This window comes from Equus caballus, chromosome 13 (genome assembly GCF_041296265.1).
Source record: "Equus caballus isolate H_3958 breed thoroughbred chromosome 13, TB-T2T, whole genome shotgun sequence".
Classification (NCBI taxonomy): Eukaryota; Metazoa; Chordata; class Mammalia; order Perissodactyla; family Equidae; genus Equus; species Equus caballus.
In genome coordinates, this window is record NC_091696.1 from 53192281 (window position 1) to 53215638 (window position 23358).

General features: G+C 60.1%; 2 long non-coding RNA genes across 2 annotated transcripts; both read left to right on the forward strand.

The window, feature by feature from the left end:
* Nucleotides 1-7295: 7295 nt before the first annotated feature.
* Nucleotides 7296-12751, forward strand: LOC138917042 (uncharacterized). The gene is made up of 3 exons (XR_011424404.1): nucleotides 7296-7426; nucleotides 12395-12493; nucleotides 12633-12751. It is a non-coding gene; the product is annotated as an uncharacterized lncRNA (long non-coding RNA).
* Nucleotides 12752-14200: 1449 nt separating this feature from the next.
* On the forward strand, nucleotides 14201-22493 carry LOC102148774 (uncharacterized). Its single transcript, XR_011424402.1, has 8 exons — nucleotides 14201-14321; nucleotides 19248-19608; nucleotides 20314-20400; nucleotides 20783-20898; nucleotides 21526-21646; nucleotides 21815-21855; nucleotides 22023-22113; nucleotides 22258-22493. It is a non-coding gene; the product is annotated as an uncharacterized lncRNA (long non-coding RNA).
* Nucleotides 22494-23358: the final 865 nt, after the last annotated feature.

Here is a 23358-nt window from a genome sequence, read left to right on the forward strand (position 1 = left end):
CTCCCCACTGCGAGAGGATGGATTTGCATTGTTTCAGGCCCCGTTTGTGGTCCTTTGTCCCATCACACACTGTATGCAGCGTTTCAGTCAACGGCGGCAGTCCCCAGAATTAGCGCCACGAGGCCCAGGTGTGTCGCAGGCTGGACCATCTTGGTTTGTGCAAGTCCATGCTGTGAAGTTTGCACAACGATGCCTCTCTCAGAACGTGTTCCCGTCATCAGGTGACAGGTGACTGTAATTCAGTCAAGTTCTTGGCTTTGGCTTCAAACGGCCCAGATGGGCGCCCTCGCGGCCTCTCCTTTGCAAGGTGTTTGCAGGTCCATCCCGTTTGCTGAGCCCACAGTGTCCTCCCCGCCACCTCCTAGCCCAAAGCCTGCGCTCCTGGATGGAGACACCACCTGGACACCCGGGTGCTCAGGAGCCCAAGGGCATGTGGTCTGCTCAGCAGCGCAGGCGGGCCGTGCAACCCACGTGGCCCAGCCATGGAACTGCATTTGGCTGGAGACGCCACGTGAAAACCTGCCAGGCTGCTGTCCATGTGGCCCAGAGACCGCACAGGGCCGGACCTCGGGCAGCAAAGGGGAATTCTATGAGTTCTCTCCTGACAGGGGTCCTCTCGTGTCCCCTCAGCGAGAGGAGCGCGTGCCATGCGGACCCTCTGAGGCCCGTCACGAGGCGCAGTGGGGCTCCAGTGTCATCCCACACAGGGCCCGGATTCCTCCTCCAACTGGTATTCGAGGCCCCGAGCCCTCACCTCGTCCTCACCAGGAACCCCACTGGGTGGGAACGAGAGGCCAACCACGTGTGCTCACAGCGCTTCTGACACCAAATGCTGGGCTTTTCTTCCGACGCCAAGCAATCCACCCACCCCCTGGGCACCACCGGGGGTCCTGCAATTTAGCTCATTTCTGCACCCAATGCCCACGTTAGTGCTGACCCACCGGCTGAGGGCTCAGCCCCTAAGACCTCCCACTCCAGACAGCAGTCTCCAGACGACCCGCACTTCCATCTGACTCGGCTTCAGGGCCCGGGGTTCCTCCTAAAGGACACGACTCGGGACCCAGGTGGACGAGACACACAGGGAAGCTGTGGGGAGGGGAGCGCCGCCCCCAGCCCCTCCCTTGGTCACCACCCGGGAGCTCACCAACCCCTGGTCCAGGGTTTTATGGAGGTTCCATCACAGAAGCATGATCAATTAAATCATTGATCGCTGGTGACTGACTCAATCTCCAGCCCCTCTACCTTCCGCAGAGGTCAGAGGTCAGGGGTCAAGTGTCAAGACTGAAAGTTCCAATGCTCCAGTGAAGGCTTGGTCTTTCTGGGGACCACCCCAGTCCTGTCATTGGACACAGTCTGAGGGTTTCAGGAGCCAGGGGCCAGGAACAGGGGACAAAGACCAAATACCCACTTTCCACTTTCCCACAGTCATCTTCTGGTAGACGCCATGCCGGGTTTTGAGAGCAGAGGCACATGAACGTTTTCTAATCCACAGGTGGAGAGTGAGGACCCAGCAGAGGCTGCACACGAATGTGCAGTTCCGCCCAGGGGCCTCCCTGCGGATGCTCCGGGGAACGCACGGTCGGAGCAGCGAGCAGAAGACGGGCACCCGCGCACCCCGAAGGGCAGGCGCCCTCGTCTCACCCGAGGCCCAGCAGGAGGTGGCCAGCGACCTTCAAACCCCGGCAGCCCTCACAGGTCAAACAGAATGGCCACATGGTCCAGCGACTCCACTGCTAGCGGACGCCCGGCAAAGCGAAAGTGCATGTCCACACAGGAAGCTGCACACGGACATTCCCGAAACCAGCCAGGTGGCCATTGGCGGGTGACGGGTGAACAACATGGTCCATCCGTCCAGCAGAACGTGAGCAGCCTTAAAAAGGAGGGACGCCCCGACACGCTGCAACGTGGACACGGCGGGGGACGCCGTGCTCAGGGAGGTGACGGCTCGGAAGGACAGACGCCGCACGATTCCACCTCTATGGGGCCCCTGTGCCGGCAGATTCAGAGAGACAGGGTGGACAGTGGGAGCCAGGGGCCGAGGACCGGGGGTAGCGGCTGCCAACGGATGCAGGGTTCAATGGGATGATGGGAATGTTCTGGAACCAGACAGAGGTGGTGGCCGCACAAGACTGAATGCCACTGAGTCGTTCACTTTAAACTGGTCACTGTGCATCATGTGACTTTCCCCTCAATTGAGAAGCACAAGGCCCCTGCAAAGCCAGGCAGGAAGCCCCAGGACGGGCGGACTGTTTTGAGAAGCATCGCGCACGAAACCCTGGGCAGCCTCACAGCTGAGACTCCGGCCTCGTGACCCTCCTGCACCTCGTTCCTTCGACTCTGGCAGCCACATGGCCTCTCTCACCTCAGCCTGTGGGGTGCGCACGCCCTTTCACTTCTCCTCATTTCCTCTGGCTCCCCCACTGCGATCCCAATTGCCATCCCCACATGACAGGCGCCACCCATTTAAGAAGCCAAGAGGATGACCCCAGTGACCCCATGCAGACACAGCCCCGGCGGGCCCCTGCTGCCTGCAGGTGGGACGGCGAGGTCTCAGCCCCAAAATCCCATGGGAGCCTCAGGCTGAGAAGTGAAGCCTGCACCCCTTCCATCCCTGCAGTTTCAGGCGTTTAAACCCCCTTCACAAAGGCCCCTCGCAGCAGAGATCTGCTTCTGTGCCTGAACAGCTGCCAGCCTCGTTCCCCACGGCCCGGAGTGTCCGCCTCGGCGCACTGGGTGCAGGCGGCTCTTCCAGGACCTGAGGCCTGGGGGCTGCACCGACAGCTTCCCTGGCATCCACGGTGGGCCTGCCGGCTCCCAGAGCCCCGGGTGGGGCTGCTGTGCCTTCGGGTCTGGAAGCGACACCACGAGAGTTTCCTCAAAGGGAGTTGAGGGGTCAGTGGGCGAGAAGCCAGAGCCCGTCCAGAAGCTGCAGCTGGTGGCCGGCAACCCCACCCGGGGTGCAGACCCTGGAGAAGGGAAGCAGGAGCCCAGACAACACCTGTGGCCACGTTCACAGCAGCACGACCCAGAGAAGGGGGACATCAGGGGACGACGAGAGAAACATGTCCACGCACACATGAAATAGCACAGCCCAGCTCTGCTCATGACTGAGCCCAGCTCCCCCAAACTGCCCCTAGCACAGGCGAGTGAAGGAACAGCGAGCGGACACATGAGCCACCGCTGGCCCCATGGGGGATGACAGGTGGGTGGCAGAATGACCGTTGGAATGGCTGCCATGACTGGACACTGACCCCGGGCCTCATCCAGGGCCTGAGGGGCAGCCCCTCTGTCCAGGCCCTCACTGCTGAGGCTTCATGGTGTCTCCTGATCCATAGTCCCAAGATGTTCCAAAGACTTGGCAATGGCGTCAAGAACCAGTGAACTGTCCGCCAAACGTCCCACTCCACTGACAAGAGAGCCCGCTTTGGGACAATGTTAAAATTCAGGGGGGTGGAAGGAACACCTTCCTGGGGAGCACGTGTCTGCAGTGACAGGCGAGCCGGCACCGCGGAGCGAGGGGCCCAGGGAGCACAGAGAGGCATTCACCCGGGAGGCGTCGTCTGGGAACAGGTGCCTCTGACCACGCGGCCCTGAGTGCAGCGCCCTTCCACGCCCACGAGGGACGCGCGCATCTGCTCCGCCTGCAGTCTGAACACAGCATGGCAATCTCCTCCCGCCTCTGCAAGGCCATCTCCCCCACCGCTGAGGTCAGATGCTGGACCTGCGGGGCGAGGCTGGCTGACATTTGCTCAAGGTCCCGGCTGAATTCCACGTGGAATTTAATCTAAAGAAACCGCCACTCGTGTGAACAAGGCCCGCGGTCCACGGCCCTCAGCGCTGGCTCCCCCCCTGACGGTTCTCAGCTCCTCCGGACGGACGGGAGGCCTAGTTCTCGTGCAGATGATCTTTCTTCTCTTGCACTGATGCTGTCAGAAGTAACAGCTGTTTTTAAAATTCACCACCCACCGCGGTGACAGAAGACAGCCACCCGTCAGAACCTGGCTTTGCTAAAAAGTGGCTGGTTGGGAGGCAAACTCTTAATTCTACTGAGATGGGCGAGACAGCGGGTTAACTTTGCCAAGACAAAGGAGAACTTGGGAGAGATGAGACAGACAAGGAATCGGATTAATTTCTTTTGTGCAGCAAAATATTCTACCAGCTCACAGCTAGAGAATTCTAACAAGCTCCACCGAAGAGAGGAAGGAAACCACGCGCCAACGCTGTGCCCGGCCCACGGCCTCCTGGACCTGGAGACACTGGAGCAAAGGAAGCTCTCGCGTGAAACAGCAGAGGCTCAGAGGGGGCGACGGGACAGCGTTGTTTTCAGGGAATAAACATCCTCAGGCACCTACTGGCCAGAACCGAGACAGAAGTAAAGACCAGAAAAGAGCCGAGGGGCTCGTGTGGGCCGAGGGCACCAGGACGCATCTGATCTCCTCTGGCTTCTTTCCAACAAGAAAATCTAACCCTTCATTTTCTCCGAGCAAAAGCTCTCAATGAACATTTAGAGACTGGCTGAAATTCAGAATTCTCCAGGACTCTGCTGGGAAGACGTCTAGCAGCCACGCAAAACCCACTCCAGCTGGACCCGCTGAGCGGCCGGCCACGTGCAAAGCCATGGGGGGCAAGGTGGCTCCAAGACCCCTGTGCCCCACACCGTCGCAGGAAACTCCCCCGGAACAGGGCCGACACCTGCTCACATCCGTGTCTCCCAGCCTCCTCCCGGCCTGGAGAGGTCGGGGTCTCCTCCTGGACCCCAGTTTACAACTCTTGGCCATAAAACCATGTGGGGGCTGGACGGAGACGGCAGGTTCTTAGAGCCACACGCTTTCACCCGATGACACTGTCCCCTGTCACTGTCCTCACTCAAAGACGGGAACAAGGAATTTTGCTCTTCTCTGTTGTCAACTACCACCTCTACCTAGTTCCAGACCTTCCTGTCACCCCAAAAGGACCCCCTGTGCCCATGATCAGTCACTCCCCACCCCCTCCCTCAGCCCCTGGGGACCCCTCGTCTGCTTTCATCTCTCTGGATTTGCCTTTTCTGGGCGTTTCATATATATGGACTCAAAGAATATGTGGCCCTTTTTGTCTGGATTATTTCACTTAGAATAACGTTTCCATGGGGCTGGCCCGGTGGCGCAGCGGTTAAGTTTGCACGTTCTGCTTTGGTGGCCCCGGGTTCACCGGTTTGGATCCCAGGTGTGGACATGGCACCGCTCATCAAGCCATGCTGTGGTAGGTGTCTCACATATAAAGCAGAGGAAGATGGGCACAGAAGTTAGCTCAGGGCCAGTCTTCCTCAGAAAAAAAAAAAGAATAATGTTTCGTTATTAAAGTTAATTAATAAATTTCGTCCACATTGTAGCGTGTCGCTGCTTCATTCCTTTCTATGGCCGAGTAATATTCCATCGTGTGGATGGACCAAGATTCACGTACCCATCACCTGCTGAGGGACATTTGGGTTGTTTCCACCTTTGGCCGCTGTGAATAACACTGCTGTGAACACGGGTGTACGGTATCCGTGAGTCTGTTTTCAGTTCTCCCGGGTGTAACTGCTGGGTCACATGGTAACTCTGTGTTTAACTTTCTGAGAACCACCGGACTGCAGCGGCTGCACCCTTTCACATTCCCACCAGCAGCATGAGGGGCCCAATTTCTCCACATCCTCTCCACACCTGTCATTTTGCATTTCGTGTAATTACGATCACTGCAGTGGGTGTGAAGTGGTATCTTATGGTCGGTTGGTTTTCGTTTTGGTTCTGGGTTTCTTTGCTGAGGAAGACTGCCCATGAGCTAACCTCCGTGCCCATCTTCCTCTATTTTGTAGGTGAGACGCCTGCCACAGCATGGCTTGATGAGCGTGTGCAGGCCCGCACCCAGGATCCAAACCTGCGAACCCCTGGCCGCCGAACCCAACCACTATGCCATTGGCCCGGCTCCTCTCGTGCTGGTTTGGCCGCATCTTGCTGAGCATCTTGTCAGGTGCTGGTTGGCCATCTGTGTGTCTTCTTTGAGGAAGCGTCTGTTCAAGATCTCTGGTTGTTTTTTTTGTTGTTTCCACTCGTCTTTCCTGAGCACTGTTCGCGGGAGCTCTGGGCGCCCCCGGGCGGGGTCCCCTGTGGCATGAGGCCTGCGGGGCCCTCCCGCGCCGCCCACCCCTGGAGGACAGCAGGCTGAGGCGGCAGCTCCTCTGGTCAGCGTCTGGAAACAGGTGGGAGGGGTGATGCCAGCCTTCTGATGTTCTCCTGGGGGTTCCCTTGTTAGGATCTTGGCTCACAGGTCATACCGTCCAGGATACTTTATCTTCCCCTGGGAATAAATGGATCCCAATTATCACAGAGCACAAGGAGTGACCCAGAGGCCGGGCTGACACCTCGAGGCCGCACAACGTGAAACAGCAGCCAGCGCTTCCGAACCGCCAAACCGCAGGCCCGGCACAACCTCAGCTCCTGGAGGCGTTTAAGAACCAAAATCAGCCCTCATGCAGAGGGAAAAAACGGCCAGTGCTCAGGCCAGACAACACGCAGCAATACCGGACGCCAGCATTAAGTTAAAACCATGACAGAATTACCTGCAAAGATGCCTCGTGCGTCTCCAAGCCAGGCCACCAGGTCCCTTCCCAGCGGCTTGGCGCTCCCGCGGCACACAGGCAGCCCAGACTCGTTTCCACGCGAGCGGGGCCCGCGCCGTCCTCAGCAGAGGCACAGGGAGCACGAGACGCCTTCCAGCCGCAGTAAGTCACTATGCGTTTTAACTCGCTCACGTGCTGAAGCGTCTCTCCCGGGAAAACCAGCATGACTTCAAAGGAGACACGCAAAGTTCCAACACTCTGCTTTTCTGTATCTGCATGAAAATACGGGACGACGCCCCACGCGCAGCCTGAAAACAAAGTTCCTAAAAAAGTCAGGTCAGCGGGCCGTGGCCGGAGCATCTGTATCGGGCGGGGGTGTCGCCTCCAGGAGGAGGTGGGAGTGGCCACTGTACGCAGGGCTCCTCCTGACATCAGAGGTCCACGGGAGCCCGGGAGCCCCGGGGTCTCCCGCTGGCCCAGGCAAGGACACCGCCGGACTCGTGGTTCTCTCTGAGCATCAAGGAGATGACAAGTTTGGGGCGCAGTGGTGGCTCGCAGCAAATCCCCCTTTTATTTCCTACATGGGACGTTCTGAACCCAATTTAAACCAAATGCAAGAGAAAACTAAAATTTTTTTTTAATTTTCCAGTATCTGTAGCCACCCAAGACCAGGATGAGTCGCCCGCCACGCAGGAGTGCGTGGGCCGTCCCTTCTCCACGGCCCCCGCTGGCCTCCACTGGGGACCTCTTTCCTCGCTCACTTCACGACATGACAGTGTTTTGTTGCTGAGGAAAAGCCATCCTCTGTCAGCCGAGGGGATCATGACAATCTTGATCTTTCCACTCATTCTGGTGAGTTTTGAGAGTGTGATGTCACACAGCTGGGGAGGAGCAGCAGATGGAGGGTGTGGGTCTTCAGGCTCGGCCCCCACCTCCCGCACCTCCACGCCCCATCCCTTCACCGCACCCCACATCAGCCAAGTCAGGGAGCCTCTGTGGTAAACGAGGCTGTAGGGAAGGGAAAACCCTTTCCTCTACCCTCTTATCTTCTGTGACTGGGGCCTGCAGATTAAATTGACAAACAACAGATTAACAGAAGAAAATGTTGATTTGTATGCACATGGGGACCAAGAAAAGTAGCTGACTCAGCAAATGGTTCCAATTAGATGCTTATATACCTAACTTAGTAGGGGAAAGGGAGTGGGGATAAAAGCCTTCTTATAGGAAGAACAAATAAGTTTCTTTAGGAAAAACAAATGAGTTTCAGGAGAACAATTGAGACACAGGAAAGTTTGTGATAAGTTTGTCTGTGTAGGTGTGAGTGGTCTTCCGTCTCTTTCAGGGCCATAAAACTCTCCCGGGGGAGGAATCTGAGACAGGCCTCACTCACAGTATCCCCCTGGGAGTAGATCCGCCCTAAAGAAGGAATTGACAGCAGCCTCTTTTCCCAGAAGTTGCTGTGTTTAGTCTGACAAGGGAAGCTCCAAGAAGGCGTTTTTCTGCATTTGTTGATTCTCAGTTGGCTTCAGCTCAAAACAATCCTCGTGCCAAAAGGGCATATGGTGGAGGGGACACATCCTGATGACCTTCAAGGCCCTTCACCATGACACTTCGCCCCATCACCCAGTGTTGTAACCAAGTCCCCCTGAGCCAACAGGAAATGCTGTTGTGTGAACTCGGATCTGCTCTCCCCTTTAGGACCAGGCCCCAGCAGACCTTTTCAGACCCACTTATCTCCCAGGTGAGGATGTTCAGAACACCCAGCGACAAAGGAGCAAGAGGAGAGTGTGGTCCCCACAGGGGCCCCCAAGCTGGCCGCAGAGCAGAGCAGAGGAAGCACATTGGGTCCTCATCCAGGAAGCCCTGAAAGAGCTGAGGAAGGGGCGGGCCAGACACGTCAAAGGCTCCGCCCGCCGGTGGTCCAGGCTCTCCTAAGGAAGGCAAGGCCACAGGACGTCCTCCCTCGGACGGAAACCCTCCAGCCAACTGCTTCCTCGGTTCCTGGCTACACGGACAGTTCTGGGCGGCTCAGACGAGCGCTCCAGTCACCTCTGCCCTCCCCTCCCCTCTGTGTCCAGTCTCTTCACGGTCCACTCTTTCAGTGAAACAGAGCTCATGTTAGGGCATTGCATAAATTACTGCGACGATAACAAAAGTCAAGATTTCGGTCCTTACACATCAGAGTTTCTTCCACTTGGAATAAGATGAGTAAATTCCCCTCTGCCTCCCCAAAATACAGGCACAAGTGTTAACTTCCGACAAAAGACGTGTGCTCGGAAGCACCTGCGACCCAAAGATTTTGTCAATTCAACATGCACGGGGGCCAAAGAGGACCGACAGCACGTCCTTTCATAACTCAAGTCATCCTCTAAGTTACCTTTGGTCACTTGAGCTTACAGACGTCCTGTTTGTTTTCAAGTGGGACCTACTGCCATTGTTCTTTATACGTGCTTATTTTCTAATTTAAGAAAAATGACTCAAAGGAGATGAAATGGAATATTGCTACATTACGGTCCCACGTGTATTCCACACTCAGAGCCAGGAAAGAGTGGAGCTAGAGCTGGTTCGACGGGCTGGGGTCTGGCATCCTCGGACTGTCCTAGCAGTTGGCGGTGGCTCCAGGACATGGTTCGGCCAAGGCTGTGAGGCCCACCACCATCGCCACTGTCATCACCACCATCATCATCACCACCACTATCATCACCATCATCACCATTGCCATCACTATAATCATCATCATTGTCACCACCATCATCACCACTATCATCTCCATCATCATCATCACCACCATCATCACTATGATCATCACTATCATCTCAACACCACCACCATCAACATCATCACTATCATCATCATCACCACCACTATCATCTCCATCAACATCATCACCACCATCATCTCCACGAACATCACCCTCATCATCACATCATCATCACTATCATCATCACTATCGTCTCAACATCACCACCGTCATCACCACCATCAACATCATCACTATAGTCTTCATCATCACCACCACTATCATCTCCATCAGCATCATTGTCATGATCACCACCATCATCACCTCCATCATCACCACCACCATCAACGTCATCTGGGGCTGACACTGACCATTAACCCTTTCCACGTATTAATTCATCTCATCCCACACCCTGTGGGGGAGGGACTATTAACTGCAGTTCACGAGTGAGGAAACCAGGGCACAGAAAGGCTAACACTACACAGCCAGGAGGGGACAACACCACAGTGTGAACCCCAGGAGTGTGGCTCCACAATCAGGCCCGTCCCTAAGACACGAGACCATTTGTGAGCCCGCTCCCAGGGCACAAGAGGCTGGTGGGTGCATGGTCAGCAGGGGCCGCCCGCTTCCCTTTCTCCTACCTACTCCCACCCCCATTCCCACACGGAGAGCTCTGAGCACCCGGGCTGTGAGGGGTGGCCTGTGTCGTGCTCAGCAAACCTCCTGCAGCCCCCACCAGGGAGGAAGAAAGGAGGCATGTGGATCCTGAGACGGGGAGGCCTGGCTTCGTCCACAGCTGGAGCAATCCAGACAGGCGCAACTCAGCATTTGGTGCGCTTTGCTGAAGACGAAACACACAGTTCAACTTCTGGGGAGCGGGACCAGTTCTGCTTCTGCTTTGAATGCTGGGGGAAACTGCAGCTGGGGAGGCCGTGGGGTGAGGGGGCGCAGAGGGGCGGCAGGGCTGGAAGAAGCTGTGAGTGCACAGAAAGGGCTGAGAGACGCTCTGGTCAAAGGCAGCTGGCTTGGCCATGTCACATCCCGCTGGGCCCCGCGTGGGGGGAGTGGTGCTGTCCATCAGCCTGTGTCCGAGGGACTGCGGGAAGCAGAGCCTGGTTAAGGAGAGCTGTTAAAAGCCAAGAGCCTCCAGCGTCACTCAGCTAAAGACACGTCGGCGGAGACTGGAAGCAAATGCAATCTTTCTAGGGAGGAAACAGGTTCTTCCACACTCCCCTTGCGCCAGGAGCAGGGGGTGTGAGGACAGACGGCATGGGGCTCCAGGCTGCACCCACTGCGGCACTGGGGAGGCCAAGGGGACGGCCCAGAGCGGGCACCAAGGGTTCACATCTCCAGCACGTCCCCACCTCCCAGTCCAACCGGACCCGCTCGGCCCAGAGCATCTGCCAACCACTTCGTCCGCGCACACCCACCTCTCCCCTCCCACCCGCTCCCGAGGGGCCCGGCCCTCAGCGGGAGCAGGTCACTCACACCAGCAGCCAGCTCTGAGCAGAGCCACATGGCTGGCCTAAGCCACCCTCTGCAGGATCCGAGTCCTCGACCCTCATGTGGATCCTGAGGTGTGAAGCCAGTAATCAGTGCCTCAAGGCCCTGAGAAACCCCCACGGCCAGAGCGAAGCCCCCAGAAAAGCAAAAGGGTGGTTCTGGGGAGACAGCAGCCTGGACACATACTCCCATTAGCTTACCCGAGGAGCACGCCCGGCGGGGAGACTGGAGGACTGCCGGGCAGGGCGTGTCTGCCAGACCCCAGGATTGACAGGCTGAGGCCAGGAGGATGCACGCTCCCTGCACAGAGCCCAGCCACCAGGGACTGGAGAGCCCCTCGCCAAAGCAGATCCTCTGCTCCCCCTGAGACGAGCCCTCTAGCCCAGAGGGGCCTGCCACCAGGTGCCCCCTGCCAAGTGCTCCCACCAGGTGCTTGAGGGTGTCAGGCCCCATTTCCCTCAGCCCTGCCTTATCATCTTTGTTTCCATGACACTGCATGCTCCCCTAGCCCGGGGCTGCTGTCGCTTCATGCACTTGTCCCCTCCCTCCCCTGTCTCCCCTCAAGGAGGACGGAAAGGACCCCTGTCTCCCACCAGCCCCTCTCCATCTCAGGGGAGGAAGCGGGACCCACAGAAAGGTCACAGTCCAAGAAGCGGCCACATTTCCCCACCCAACCTTGAGGAGACCATCCGACAGACCCCCGCTGAGGGCACCCCCCGGCCAGGACGCCTCAGAACAGTCAGAGCCATCACCAGAAGTCTGAGCTGCCATCCCATCCCAGAGGAGCCCAGAGACACGAGGACCAAATGTCACATGGGTCCTGGGACAGAAAGCGGACTCGGGTGAAAACCGAGCCATCGGGATAGAGCGCTGACATCAGTCATCACAGCATCATTGTCAGTGCATCAGCTGTGACCCACACACCACAGTGACACAGGGACACGAGAGCCGGATGACGGGGACGCTGCAGGACAGATGGTGTGAGCGCTCCGTCCTTGCCGCCCTATGTTCCTATAAGCTGAAAACTGCCCTAAAAAATAAAGTCTGTTAATTGTCAAATAGCAAGATGCCCCCATAATCATAGCGGCCCCATCTCTGCACAGGCCCCCAACAGGTAAGAGTCACCCCCTCACGACGGACCCATAAAGTCCCCAACACAGACACACGCAGTCCCCTCACCCCGAGTTCCCAGGGGACTTGGGGACCGGCTCCCACATCAGCCCTGCTCGCCTGCAATTCCTCTCGGGGTTTCTTGAGAGTGTCTTCTGGGAATCCCGCACAACCGGGCCTCAGTGAGGCTGGGGGCACGGCTCTTACCGCCCAGAGTCCACTCGATTACAAATTGGATTTCCATGAGCTCGTTTCTCCCCATAAAATTATACTGAATGTTTTACATCTGACCCTCCCATCTTCAACAAAAGGAGCCAAAAAGCAGCAAATCAATGTGGACAGTACACCACGAAGGGCGCGAGTCAGCCGCACATGGTCCTCAAGCTGGTCCAGGGTGTGAGGTCCGCGGGCCGACACCATTTTCACGGGACTAAGACCTGCCTTTTCTCCCTCCGTCCTCTCCAAAGGGTTCAGAGGGAAGTCCGGGGGGCCACAGGCCGGCACATGGGACCCCGGAGCAAGAGCAGAGCCGAGGATGCCTCTTCCCTGCAGAGATGAGCACAGAGGTAAGAGGCCGCCGCTGAACTTGTTGAGGGAAAACGATGCTGCTTTTTGTTAAAAAGTGAGGTACGCTCAGTGGATTTATTACTGTTGGTTTTAAATGAAAAGTTTAAATGTAACCGATTTCTCTGTTCTCATTCCTAGCGCAGTAAATACCCCTAGATGTCACCACACCACAGGAGCCTGAAACCTTCGGGAGAGTTCAGGGGTGCTGGGACCCGAGCTGGAGAGCCAGTGGGCGGCTAAGATTCTGGAACCCACGGCGGTGACGGCGTGGGCCTGCGGCTCCACCTAGCGGCGAGGGTGGGCAGGGGGGCCACGGGTGGGCCCAGCCAGCTGAGGGAGGATGAACGGCCTGACACCATGCACGACGCGAAGCTGCGGGGCTTCTGCCTTCTGAGCTACAAGGGTCCTGTGGAAAGGTCTCGAGAAGCGTCTTTTTTGGGTGCAGGCGAAACGTAACCGTCCTGACAGAGCTGCTGGGACCCTCCTGCAAGATGCCCCCCGCAGACCCGGCCCGAGACCCGGTCCAGGTCCTCTGGATCCAGCAGGCAGCATTTCTCACGCTGCCCTGCTGTGGGCCGTCTGCCCCCGTTAGACGTAGACCTCCAGACGGCACTTTGCCACCCGCACACCCCAGACCCCCCCCGGGGCCGGGCCAGGGGCTCGAGGAGGGAAGGAAGGAGCCGGCGAGCACGGGGCCAGGCGACAGGAGGGGACGTGGAGGGACACGGAGAAGCGGCCTCGAGGCCAGCACTCAGGGACTCACCGAGAGGACAGTGGTGGGGCCGCCCTGGGCGCGTGGGTGTTGAGCGGCACCCCAGGCCTGCACCCACCAGACGCCAGGAGCACCCCGGTCATGACAACCCGAAACGTGTCCAGACGCGGCGCGGTGTCCTGGGGCAGACCTGCCCCGGGGGAGCGCCATCCACACCATGGCACAGACGGCGGGGGGCGAGATCAGAGAGGGTCACCAGGGAGCCCAGGCTTCGCAGGGGTGCCCATGTCACAGCTCCTCTCCTGGGCCTGACCTCGGCGCGTCCGGAGCCCCCGCCGCGGGGCATCGCTACAGCCCATGGTCCAGCAGCAAATGTCAAACACTCAGGTGCCTGCTGTCAAGCTCTGACACAGACCTTCCAAAGACCCACCTTGAACAGTAACCACGGAGCTGCTCAGGTTCCAGAACGGGCCTGCAGGAGGGCAGAGCGTCACTGCTTTGCAGAGAAGCAACGTGGGTGGGGGCACTGGGAGGGAGGACGGGGGGGGGGGACCTTGGTGGGGGCCTGGGGGGGTCCTGGGAGGGGAGGCCTGCGTGCGGAGACCTGAGTGGGTGCAGCTGAGTGAAGACCCGGGAGGGGGGCCGGGGGGCTCGCCCGGCTCTGTCGTCTGCCTCCAACAACGCCCGTTCTGCACGGAGCCCCACGGCTCGACTCGCTCGCCGACGCCGCTGGCGTGAGCGTCCGGCCCCCTCGAAGGTCATTTGACCAAATTTGACACCAGCCTAGAAAACCTTTCTAGCCACAAAATTGCACTTCGGGGAAACCAGCTCAAAGGAATAATCTGAAAGTCACACAGCAGACAGCGAGGAACCCCTCCAAGCTGCACTTCCGCTCCAACTTACGCGCTGCCCGGCTCCAAGATGGCCGCGTGACGCACGACGTAACGCGGAGGCCCCGCCCCTCGCGACGGCTGCTCCTCTTCACGCCCCGCCCCTTCCGGCTTTGACACGGAAGTGGCCTCCCAAGGCGGAAGTGAGCTGGCGAAGCGCGGCGGGCAATTGAAACGTTGGAGGATGGCGGGGTTGAGGCTGCAGGCCGTCGGGGGCTCGCCCAGGTGGGCCGGGGCGCAGGTTGGGCTTCGGCGCGGGGGGCTGCAGGGGAGTCGGGGCCGGGGTCCGGACTGCTATGAGATCTGGACTGCCCAGAAGGCGCGTCCGCGGGCCGGACCGCATCCGGCGGAGCGGGGGCTGGCCGGCCTCGCTGGGGGCCTGGACGTGCGAGAGCGGAGATGGGGGCAGAGGGTGACGGGACGTGCGAAAGCGGGGATGGGGGGAGACGGTGACAGTGAGGGGGCTGGCCGGCCTCCCTGGGCAGACCCTGAGGAGCGGGACACTGGGTGTGGGGCTGTTTGTTCTTCATCAGGGCTGCAGGCTTCTCAGCCCTTTCTCTGAGGACGTGGGGACGCCGGCCCCTCAGGCAGCTGGGGCCATGCAGTGCTCAGTCTAGCCTCCCTGCAGCGTGGGCAGAGCTACACACACCCTTCAGCTCCCTCCTTCTTCCACTTTTGTCCCTTCTTTTTCCAAATTTCCTCTAGTTGGAGCAGGGGCTGCCCCTGCGTTGTGTGGCCTTTGAGCTAAGAATGACTTTCACATTTGGAGAGGGCCATGTTAACAACGATAGGAGAATAACTGCGGCCCACAGTTGCTCCACTCTCGCCCCTGGTGAGTGAGGCAGCTCCCACCCGCCAGCTTGGGGACAGTGCAGAGAGCACAGCTATTTGTCCTCAGGTTTGTGCCTGGCGGCTTTGAGACTGGAAAGGGGTAAAGGTCTGAGGACACTGCTCCTAACAGGTGCTCTTGGGATAGGTGGTCTCTCAGGCCCTGCCTGCTTGGGCCATCCTCGGTGACCGTCTGTGAGCTGGTGTGGTTGCCCATGGTCTAGCTGGATGCCCATAGGTGCTGCAGCTCTGATTGCAGGCGCCATGGGGCCCAGCAAAGACACTGTCCTCAATGAGTCTGAGATTTGGATCAGCGATGATGAGACCAACACAGACATGAACCCCAGGAACTCCATCCTGCTTGTGGGCCTCCCAGTCAGTGGCACGAGCCTCTGCCTTTCCTGTTGAGGTCCTGTTTGTTTTCTAACCACTGGGGGTTTTGTGGTGATCACCATGATGGCGGTACCCTGGGGGCTCTGCCTATGCCCTCTGACTGGCTTCACCCTGGATGTGAAGCTGTAGGTTTCTCTGCTAGGCTGGTGTGCTGGCTGGGTCCGAGGGGCGAGCAGGGTCCTGCCAGGAGCCTCCTGGAAATGACCGGAGCAGGTTGATAAAGCAGTGCGACAACTGGCCCCCTGCCCCCCCCCATGCTGGGGGCAGGCAGTGACATCCCTCAGGGCCAACCGCAGAGAGCCTGGAGGAGGGGAGGGGCCGAGGGGTTGCCCTCGGGGGTTGCGGGGCAGCGCAGCTTATGAGGAAGGGTCCTCTGTGGTGCGATCTCCTTCATGGCACCCAGCAGCATGTTGGTGGAGGCCTGGGGGTGCTCCTGCTCCACCCCGCTGACCAAGGACACCAACCTGAAAACCTCCGGCACCTGCGGGTGAAAAAGGTGTCCGGTCCCTTCACGTTCGGGTAACCAAACCCCAGCTTAGAAAGCAGAGGTCCAAGGGCTCCCGCCCTCGTTAAGGAGGCAGCACCCATAAACCAGCAGCGGCGGTACTTCAGCACCCCGATTCCCAGATGTAAACGTCCAGCTAACCCAGGTTCCCACCTGGGATCACTGTTGGGACTGCTCAGAGCCGTCCTCAATCCTCATCTGCAAGGCTACCACTGGACATGCAGGGACCCTCCTCACCGGCCACAGAGTGGCCACCACTTTCTGCTCTAGCACTCAGGACAGAGTCTGCTCCCGTGGATGCCACAGGCCCTGACGCCCAGGCCCACTACAGCCCCCCACTGGTGCGTGGGCTCTTTTTGGGGCCGCTGGTGGAGGGCGCACCAGCTGGAGTGTGGCCACAACCAACATGAGCTGGCAAGCTCCCACACAAACTGCGGCAGACGCTCCCCTGAAAGGGACAGGCCAGCTGCCAGCACCCCCCGGCCGGGGCCCACACACCCTGAGCCTGCGCCCACTCACTGGCATGCCGCAGGTTTGTGTCAATCTCCAAGGGCTCCAGGTGGCAGGGGACGAGGTCGCCAGCAAGCACCATGCTGCACTGACCCTTGCAGTGCTGGCGTCATCAAAGATGGGTACTGGGGGCAGGAGGAGGGAGGTCTCGGTGGCGCCCCGAAGACCCTGCCCCTGCACCAGCACCAAGCACAGACAGGCCACCTCATGTGCAAATGTGCGCCGCACAGGAACCTTCCTGCATGCACGCAGGAGCCACGTCACTCTGCAAGGAATGCCTTTGCTCATAGAAACTACACATTTACTATAAACACCTGTTTCCAGAGGATGCGTCAGGCCTCGGGCAGTGTGTGCGAGACACCTGGGTCGTGGCCTCTGGCCCACATTCGCATCCTTGCCAGCAGCCCCGCGGCCTGCTTCTCTGAGCTGGGCCGGCTGCCCCTTCCCCCTGTATCCTGTGCCCTCAGAGCAGCACAGCCCACCGGGCCCACTCTCGGCTGCAGAGGAGGCTCCACCACCCCCAACACTGAGCTCCCTGTACCTCCCGTCCAGCGTGGCCTCTGCCCAGCAGCGGGCGGCATCCCACCGCGGCCGGTCCCGGTGGTGGCTTGGCTTTGCTCGGCTGCGTCACACACAGATGGCATCCGCCTTCTACGGCTCTGACAGCACTGCACTGGGGGGCCGGGTCGGCACAGCCAACTCCCTTGGGAGGTGTCACTGCGTCGGCGTGGCCTGTGGCCTGTGCTCCGTCCTCCTTGCCCTTGTCCTGCCCTGTGTCCCAGGCGGCCCTCCCCGCTCCTGAGCATGCATCCCTCTCTGCTGATCGGGGGCAGAGGCGGGGCTGCTGTGGCCCAGGGAGCTCCTCGCGGGCTCCAGAGTGGCTCCTGCTGGCCCTGCAGCTGCTGGCCTAGTCTCCTCCACGGCCGGCTCCAGACTCCCTGGGAGGTGACCCTCTGAGTCCTGAGCAGGACTTTCCAGACCTGCTGCCAGCCCTGAGGGTCTTCTGTGTGACGGCGAGTTGTGCTCACCCTTGGTTTGCTGTCACCCACTCTCCCCAGCCTCTGCACAGCCACAGGCTCTGGTGCCACAGGAAGCACATGTGTGTGTAGTGTGTGTGCACACGTGCAAGGCAGAATGGGCCTTGCAGACTTGCGCGGTTGCTTTTCCATCCTCTGGAGTTGAGTCACTGTTTGGTGACATCGTTGGAAGCGAGAGCCCTTGTCGCTGCCAAGACCCTGTGTCCTGAGTCCCTGGCCAGCCCTCGGCCCAGGGGCACCGCAAGCGCCCCGAGGCAGGGGAGCTGGGGCCTGGCCCTCACCCGCAGAGGAGGCGCCTCCTGGCTGCTCACATGGCCAGTCCCCTCCTTGTCCCTTGCTGCCCACTGAAGCTGAGACCCAGCCCAGCCCCTTTCCTCGAACAGGATCACGTGACACCTCTGGCGGATGCTGGTGCTCCGTGACATGTCCCTGAGCCCCTGCGCAAAGCTCCAGGCCTTCTCGGGACTCTGGGGGCTGGGGGAGGGTTATTGGTGTCCCACGGGCTCTGTGCGTCTGTTCACCTGCGTGCTGACCTCAACAGCTAGCTGGCTGGCCGGGTACTCAGTTCACCGGCGCATCTGACTCTCCAGGTAAATGGGCCCTTGCTGTGGCCTCGCTCACTCTTTGAGCCCATTTTCCAGGCTGGCGAGCGGGCTCCCCTGCTGCCTTTGGGCCAGTGCTCGGGTCGTAGGAGCCTGTCGGGCACCCAGCAGTGGTGCTGAGTGGGGGCCTGGGCACCACTCACCTGGGTGCCATTCACCTGGGTGCCACTCACCAGGGCACTGTTCATCTGGGTGCAGCTCACCTGGGCGCCCACCATGCCTGAGCAGGAAGACTGGTCCCCAGGACCTTGCTGCATCTGTCCCCCTTTCAGTCTGAACGTTGTGCCGTGGGACCACAGGCTGCTGACCTCCATCTTAAAAGGCCCAAACATTACTGGACACCTGAAAGTTTCTCTGGGAGGTCTTCACCGTCCTTGGGGCTGGGGGGTCGAGAGCACAGGCAGTAAGTTCTCAAGTCCCTCCAGGGAAGGCGGGGGACAGTAGTGGTCTTGGGCTGCTGTGTCCAGAGTGCCCTGCCTGGGGACCCTGGCCCAGGCTGTTGTGGGCAGGCTGGACCCCTCACGTTCTTCAGGTTGGGGGTGCGTCTTCCGGGCTGGGTTTGCACAGCGTCCCGAGGAGCTGCCAGACACTCCTGGTTGTCAGTAATGCAACGGGCCCTAAAGTAGCTGGCCTGTGAACACGCGGCCCTGGGCCAGGCTGTTGCCCCCTCGCCCCCACCCACCTGCCGCTCCCAGGGCCCACGGTTGCCCCAAGTGCCGGGGATGCTCCCTCCATGCAGCCAGTGCGCGTGCGAGGCCCCCGCCATCTGGGCCTCGGCTGGCTCTCTGGCTTCGTTCTGGGTTTCATTGTGGTTGTGCCAGTTTATACGGCTCTTTGTAAACAAAGGTGGTTGACTCTCTGCTGTACGTCGACCGTCAGTAATTTTCCTAGCGTATCCTTGTTGTTGTCACTGCTTGTACAGAACTTTTTAGTTTTTATGAGTCAAACCTGTCGTCTTCCTGTTGTTTTCAGGGTTTGGGTCCTGCTCAGAAGGCCTCCCTGCTGTGACACGTTAAGAACGACTTAGTGTCTCCCCACTGAAGTCCCCCTCCCCCGTAATTAGAGCCTGTGGCTGTTTGGCTTGAAGGTCTGCGACTCAGCCTCCACCCTCCAGGGCTGGGGGGCGCCTCTGCCGGAGGGTCTCACTCATGACCCTGCGTGGATGGGCCAGCTCCGAGCACGGGGTGACGGCCGCTGGAGAGTGGGCAGGGCCTGGACAGCTGGGGTGGGTCCGCAGGTGTCATGGTGACACACTTTCCCTCCTGCCCCGGTTTAGGTACAAAGAGCTCATCCGCTCCATGAAGGCAGTGAGGTGTGAAGACACCGTCGGGAGAGAAAGGAGCCAGTTTCTCTAACACCTGTTGCCATCCTCAAGCTGTCACAACAAATCCCAACAACAGGGTGCCGGGCACGTGCCCTGCCCCCTCCAGGCATGAGCGCTCCGGGACAAGGTCCCCTCCTACCTGCGCGAGTGCGGGACCTCGCCAGTGCCGCCGACACGCTGGTGGTGCCCCTGAGCAGCCTGGCCCGCTGTACCCGCGCCTGCCACTCCCAGCAGCTCCTGAAGATGTTCTGGACAGGTGGTGTCCCCGTGGGGAACGACCACCTTGGTGCTGACCGGTGGGCGGTCGGCGTAGGTGAGGCGCTGCTGGGGCCTGCTCTGGTTCCAGGACCCATGTCTGCACAGAGGGGAGCTCAGGCCCCCTGTCCCGCAGGTGCCCGCATGAAGCACCACGTCCTCGCCAGGCAGGCCCTGCGGATGCTCCATGAGGACCCGTCCCCATGCACAGACAAGTGCTGGTGCCTGGCCCATCCTCCACATGCCACTCCCGCGTTGCTGGGCAGATTGCGGCTCAGAAGGCCAGTGGGGGGCCCTGAAGGCCATGGCCGCCGCTGAGCACCCGTGTCACAAGCACATGTGAGGGCTCCCTGTGCACCACCTGGGGCGGTAGCCCTGTCCTGGAGCAGAGCAGCCTCCTGACCTCACAGGCCCCGCAGGTGCCCCCACCCTCCCTCCAGACGCTAAAGCTCTCCACTTGCCCAGGCAGGCCGTCTGGACACCATGCTGCTCTCAGGGGCACCAGGGCCTGCATGGGCTCTCCTCGTCTTCTCCAGAGCCTGTCCCAGCGCCCACCCTGCTCTCCACTGCATTTGGCGGGACTTGCCTGGTAGCCGCCCCACCCTCTGGAGCCTGGTGGAGCACCCTGCCCCCGCCACCCCTCCCAGACCCCCACCCATACAGCATCAGGTGCACTGGCCACCTGCCCCATCCTGTGACCGCCCGCTCCCCACACGTGGCCCCATGGCCCCTGCTCGTCTCTGACACGTGCACTTCGTTGCAGATGCTGCTGCATGTGGCTAACGGCATCCCGCAGGAGCTGAGGGCGCACATGCTACCCTCCCTGCCCTCCAGCTTCTTCCACGGCGAGGTGGGTCTGCGTGGGGCCTCTCCTCCAGCCTGCCATCTGATCTCCCCATGGCCATGGTCCCTCGCTCTGCGGGCTGGGCGGCCTCACTCTCCACTTTGCCTTTTCTTGGGCACCGCTCAGCACCTGTGGGGAGGACTGCTCGGGCCTGGTCTCGTTGGCGGCAGCTGGAGCACTGCCCTCACCACCATCTGCCCGCCAGCTGGGCCTCAACGCCTGCGTGCTCCTCTGTGTCCAAGCCACTCTCCACATGCTGCCCACAGGGCTGCCCTGCACACACCCCTGCTGGACATCACCCTTGCCTTTAGGGTGAGGCCGGCGACTGGGTGCTGGGGGCGCCAGAAGAGCGTCGTCCTCTAAAGCGTCTCTTTCACTTGCTCCGTAGGAAAACTGGGTGCTGAAGCTGTTTCTAGAAGGCCTCTTGCACAAAACCGCCATCCTCCTGGATGTGGTGGGCATGATTATGCAGGACCCAAGCAACCGACCAGGAGCCCGCCCTGCGTGAGTCCTGATGCTCTCGGCCGCCAGCCGCGCAGTCACAGCGTGAGGCCACTCCTTGGCCCAGCTCCTGGTTCAGGCGACAGTCCTGGCCCCAGCAGGCAGGTCTGCGCCGGTCTCCTCTGATAAAGCAGCAGAGAGCAAGCTGCTCCCAGAACCAGCAGACAGCTGGCCATGCCTGCCCTGGCCGGCATTGCTCCACCTCATCAGAGGACGGTGTGTGCAGTCAGCTGCAAAGCCCAGAATGCAAGGGGCCCTCCCTGCTCACAGACCCCCACCAGCGCCGCCTGGCTCTCAGAGGGGATTCTCAGCAGTCACTGCCCAGAGCTGGGTGCCACTCCATGTCAGGAGGAGGCTGGGAGCCCGGGTAGGGCCCTGCCTTTGCATCTATGGGCCGGATGCCGGGGCCACGGCATGCTGGGCAAGGAGACTCGGTCCCCGCCACAAGCATCCGTCCCCCTCGCCACCCTTAAGGTGCATATGCCTTTAAAGATGCAAACCAGTAGACTCAGTGGCGACACACCGGGCCCTCTGAGTGGCACAGGCCTTATCAGGAGGGGACCCCGCATAGCCTGTGGACACAGTGAGACCAGAGCCAGCCACGTGCTGGAATGTTTCATGCTTGTGCAGGTGGTAGGCCCTGGGCCCTGACTACATGAGTGAGCTGCTGTGCCTGTCCCTGAGCTTCGAGGGTCCAGAAACGCAGCCCTTCAGCCTCTTCCTGTCCCACGTGGTGGCAGAAACCTGAGTGGTGAGTGGCACCTGCCCCAAGGGCCTGTCTCCCAATGGGCGGATGGCATGAACCACTTGTGGTGGTAGCGCAGGACTTGCATCCAAGGGCTCGGTGCTCCCCCAGGTTGGGCCACCAGCCCTGGAGGACGGGGCTGGGCCAGTGCTGAGATGTGTCTTTGCTTCTCAGGTGTCCCTGGGCAAAGTCGCTCAACCTTCATTGTCTCTAAAGTAAGTGTCCACTGTGCAGCAGGGGGCGGCAGCACCTAAGGGCAAGAGTCCCGTTGGGGATGGTGGGATGTGCGGACAGCTGGCCACCTGGGACCACGGGGGTCTGTGAAAGCCACCGCAGGCTCTCCTGCCCCCACAGCCTGGCACAGGTGCCCCTTTCTCCACAGACCTTCAGGAGGCCGCACCTCGGCCACAAACCACCTGTAGCTGAGCAGATTCGTGTCTGTCGTTTCCCTGGGAAGACACTGGAATGCCCAGGTCGGCCGGCCAGGGGAGCGGCATCCGGACTCCCCAAGACAGCCGGCCCTCGGGAGGTGCTGGGGCTGCCTCCTGGGGAAGAGACAGGCAGGGCTGGCGGTGCCCCGCCTGCCAGCGTGTGTTCATGGGTTCATGTGACCTCAGGTGCGGCTGGAGCCCCGACAGCTGTCAGGATGCACCACGTTAACCAAGGCCGGTTCCCCAAGACCAGGGCCGTCCGCCCACGACACCCCTGGAGTCATTCTTTGTGTTTTTGCACACATGAGTCTAAGAGCCTAAATTATTTTTGGAAATCATTTTCAAACTTTCAAAGATTATGTAAAAGCTATCTGGTTTTTTGAGCAATGTTTAACTGAGTGAAGTAAAAAGTTTCTTTGGTATTTTTTCAGTGCCCATGTTCACCTCTGCTGGTTTTGATTCCAGGGATGGGGAACAAGTCGGTACGTCCCCCTGCAGCCACCAGGCCCATTTGTTGTCACTGTGCCTCAGGGCGGGGGTGGCATGCAGCCTCTTGTTGCCCCAAGGGTCCGAAGTAAAGCTGCCCAGTGCTGCGTGCTCACTTGGGAGCCGTGTGGAGGAGAGCAGGTCTCCCCCACACGGAGCTGGAGCCCACAGTGCTGGGGTGGTACAGGGTCACCAGCACACCCCGCACACTCAGAGGTGGCCCCGTGACAGAGACCAGCCTCAGCTCTGGCCCCGCCCGGCGGGGTTGGCAGCAGCTATGGGTCCCGTCTGGTTGGGGTGTTTCCTCCCCTCCTGCCTGAGCCCTCCGTGGGGACCCTGCCGAGGGGTCAGAGCACTCCACACAGCTTTTTGATTCTTATTCCTGAGCACTGATATCAGCACAAAGGGGCCCCTGCCCTGGGGTCTTGCTGCGCCCACCCTCCACAGCCCCCGGGGAGGCCCAGCAGCACCGGGGGTGGCCGTTTCCAGGCCAGCGAGAAGCCCTGTGGTCTCTCCCCAGCAACCCAGTTAGTGGAGCTAATTTCAGAACGGTGTCTCGTCTCCCTGGACCCGTTCCAGGCACCTGCGAGGCAGCGGTCAGCTGGAGGACAAGCTGTCTGCCTCCCTCACGAGCATCCTCCTCCCACCGTGGATCCAGACCTGCCAGGTCCCCCTGGGGCGGGCTCCAGTGCAGGGGGCCTGGATTGGCACGTGTTGGGGTCCACAAGTCCACCCTCCCAGGAAGGTGAGAAACAGGACCTGCCGGGTCCCCTGACACTCACCAAGGACTGGGGATGCCTG